Consider the following 3,863-nt stretch of genomic DNA (forward strand, 5'->3'; position numbering starts at 1 on the left):
CTCAGTGGTGGTGAAGTGTGTCTGGCGCACAGTGCGACTTGTTTGCGCCTGATGCAGCTGGTACTCCATTACTGCTGCCTGGTGCTCACACAACCGCTCCAACATATGTAACGTTGAATTCCACCTGGTGGGGAGGTCACATATGATGTGATGTTCTGGCAGGCGGAATCGGCGTTACAGAGATGCAATGCGCGATCTTGCCATGCTGGAACGCTGCAAGTGAGCACACTCTAGGCGAACCTTGTGCAGCAGTGCATCAAGATCCGGATAGTCCCTCAGAAAGCTCTGCACGACCAAATTGAGCACGTGTGCCAGACATGGTATGTGAGTGAGGTTGACTAGGCCCAGAGCTGCCACTAGATTTCGGCCATTGTCACTCACTACCAAACCTGGCTGGAGATTCGCTGGCACAAACCACACATCGCTCTCCTGCTTGATGGCATTCCAGAGCTCCTGTGCTGTGTGGCTCCGATTCCCCAAAGAAATTAATTTAAGGATGGCCTGTTGACGTTTGGCCACACCTGTGCTCATATCTGGCCTAACAGGCTCATGCAGTGCTGATTCCGAGGAACTAGAGTAGGAGGAGGACTCAATATGTACAGACTGCATTCCTGCAATCCTTGGAGTTGGCAGAATACGTACAGAGCCACTCTCCAGATCTGTACCCGGCTCCACAACATTGACCCAATGGGCAGTGAGGGAAAGGTATCGTCCCTGTCCATGGCTACTGGTCCACGCATCGGTGGTCAGGTGGACCTTGCTACTGACGGCGTTTAGTAGCGCATTTTTAATTTTTCCCTCCACATGCTTTTGCAGGGCAGGGACGGCTTGCCTGCTGAAATAAAAGCGGCTGGGCACATTGTATTGTGGAACTGCCAATGACATAAAGTTCCGGAAGGTGTCAGTCTCCACCAGCCTGAATGACAGCATCTCAAGGGCCAGTAGTTTGGCAATGCCGGCATTCAGAGCCATTGCTCGGGGATGGTTTGCCGAGTATGGCCGCTTTTTCTCCCATGCCTGTGCTACCGATTGCTGGTGAGTGGCCTGGGAGTGTGCTGATGACTGCGAACGTGGTTCAGTGGGTGGAATTTCACTGGGTCTCTGGACAACAGTGGCAGTGGTTCTTCCATGGCATTCCAATGAGGAAGCCGAACCAGCTGTGTGTGAGCTGGAGGAAGAGGCCTCAACACGAGCTGAAGAGGTGGTAGGTGCTGCTGAAGGTTGCCCTACATCTTCAGTGTGTCTGTGTAACTCCACCTCGTGCTTGGTACGCACATGTTTCCACATATTTGTGGTATTGAGGTTGCTCATATTTTTCCCTCGTTTCACTTTCTGATGACACAGCTTGCATTTGACAAAGCAAATGTCATCTGCAACTGTGTCAAAAAAAGACCACGCACTGCAAGTCCTGGGAGCGCCCGTTTTGTGTTTTGGAAGAGGATTGCTCCTCACGAGTGCCAAAGCGGAGGCTACAGGCAACCAAGTCTGCCCCCGCCCTCTCCCTCCTCTTTTGGCCGTTCGGGGAATCTCTTCCTCAGAGCTGCTTCCACCACCTTCCTGTGGCTGACGCCATGATGGGTCAAGGACCTCATCATCTCCACTCCCCTCTTCAAGCACTGGCTGGTCCTGGGTTGCCTCGCCAGCACCGTATGCACCAGAAATTGGCAACTGAGTCTCATCATCATCAGATGAGCACTGAGGTGTGCTGACAATAGGCACTGGCCCACCCGCCTCTTCAGATTCAGAGGGACAAAGCAGTTGCGCATCACTGCATACTCCCTCTTCTTCACGCTCTAGAATGCTGCTTGGCTGGCCACCTCTTTCCAAGCCAACAGATTCTGAGAACAGAAGTAAAGATTGAGATGGCTCCTGTCCAGGGCTCTCAGACTGCCTGGGCAATTTGGCAGGTGGTGAAGAGACAGATGGTTGCTCTTCAGTGCTCTGGCCTTGGGAGGATGCGGAAGTCATTGAAGTGGATGCGTTAGCTGCCATCCATCCGACAACGGCTTCAATTTGTTCGTCACGCAGCAGTGGGGTACGGCGAGGTCCTACAAAGCTGCGCATGAAGGACTGTTGCCTGGTAAAAGTGGGGGATGCCGGGTCACTGGTGGCCGCAGCAGACACCGAATCCCCACGTCCTCTCCCTGCTGAAACTCCACGGCCACGACCACATGCCTTACTCCCTGCCTTCTTCATCTTGGTAGACTGATAAAGATAGCCAGAAAAGTAAAAAAGGGGTGGCTTAGTGTTCTTATTCCTGAACACCTGCTAACCAGTATAAGAAACACTAATTTGGCTAAGAGTGTGTGTACTACACTTTAATATGATCTAATGTGGCCTACACAACTGTAAAGTGGAGTGTTTGGTGAACTTTATTTCCTTTTTTTTTTGGGGGGGGGGAAAGAAAAGGATGTGACCAAAGTTTGAAAGATATAGTATCACAAACTTTATGGAGCGATTACAATGCAGGAAGCTAACCTACAATGCAATTGATGAGGCTCCAAAAAATAGGGTGATACTAGTCTGGCTGGCCCTGAAGGGCACAAGCCAGCAAAAAGGCTCCTCTATCTAATCCTATATAGTGTTTGCAACCAACCAATGACAATGGATGCGGATGGAAGCACACTAATATAGGAGCAAAAATCTGGACAAATTAACTGTAAAAAAAAGAACTACGTATGAGGCAGTGACGCACGCTGAGCGGACTACAGCTAGCGGTGGCTGTAGAACACACTGCAATGTGAGCTGCACTCACACACAGAGAGACCTATCAGACAGCCAAAAACAGTGCAGAGAAATGGGCTATAGCACTGAAAGGCTGCTGAAAGGCTCTGCTGTCCACTCCTTTAGTGTTTGCAACCAACGTATATGGATACGTATGGAAGCACACTATACAGGAGAAAAAAAAGCAGCAATAAAAGAAAAATGTGTATGAGGCAGAGACACACGCTGGGCGGCCTACAAGCAGACGTGCCTGCAGGACACACTACACAGCGTGGGTCTGCACTCACACAGCCCTTGCAGACAGCTATTAAAACAGCGCTGCTGGGCAACAAAAATGCTACAGTGGTGGATTATGTAGCCTGGGTAGAGCAATAGATATTTTAGATGATCGCTATTTTTAACTGTCCCTCACAGTCTTCAACAGCAGCCTGTCCCTAACTGAATTCACAGCAGAGTGACCAGAAATGGCGGCTGCAGCGGTTTTTATAGTGCATCATGACATCATTTCAGCAGCCAATCACAGCCATGCCAGTAGTTAACATGCCTACATGCATAACAGGATGTGCCCACACTTCTGAGGATCCCCATTGGCTGAATCAAATCGAGCGGGCTCCTAGCATTATGGGAACTTCCGATTCCGGTATTCGATATGAAAATAGTATCGGAACTAAGTATCGGAATTCCGATCCAGCGAATATCGGCCGATACCCGATACTTGCGGTATCGGAATGCTCAACACTACTAATGACCATGATTCATTTATTTTTTTTACAGGTCCTGATCCTTTTCTTCCTCCAGCCAGGCTTGGACTGGCCCATGGGAGAACAGGAGAATCCTCAGGTGGGCCACCACCCTCTTATATGAGCAGTACTTTGGCACAATATACTGGAATCACTGTGTACAGACAATGGCAGCATCGTATTCATTTACCAATCTGCTCAGCTCATTGTTCTATAAATTTGTGATTGAGGATAATCCAATTTATGCTGCTGGAGAAAATAGCGCAATAGGGTCTTACCCGAGAAACATATGATTGAAATGATAGTATTGTGCTCGCCAGATTGAGCCACAAAACAGGCTTGTGGAGATACCCGCTGCAGCGGATCCACGGGTCCACTCATGACCAACCAAAGATAAAA

The sequence above is a fragment of the Dendrobates tinctorius genome, unplaced genomic scaffold (genome assembly GCF_039654945.1).
Source record: "Dendrobates tinctorius isolate UK_male_01 unplaced genomic scaffold, ASM3965494v1 ptg000067l, whole genome shotgun sequence".
Classification (NCBI taxonomy): domain Eukaryota; kingdom Metazoa; phylum Chordata; class Amphibia; order Anura; family Dendrobatidae; genus Dendrobates; species Dendrobates tinctorius.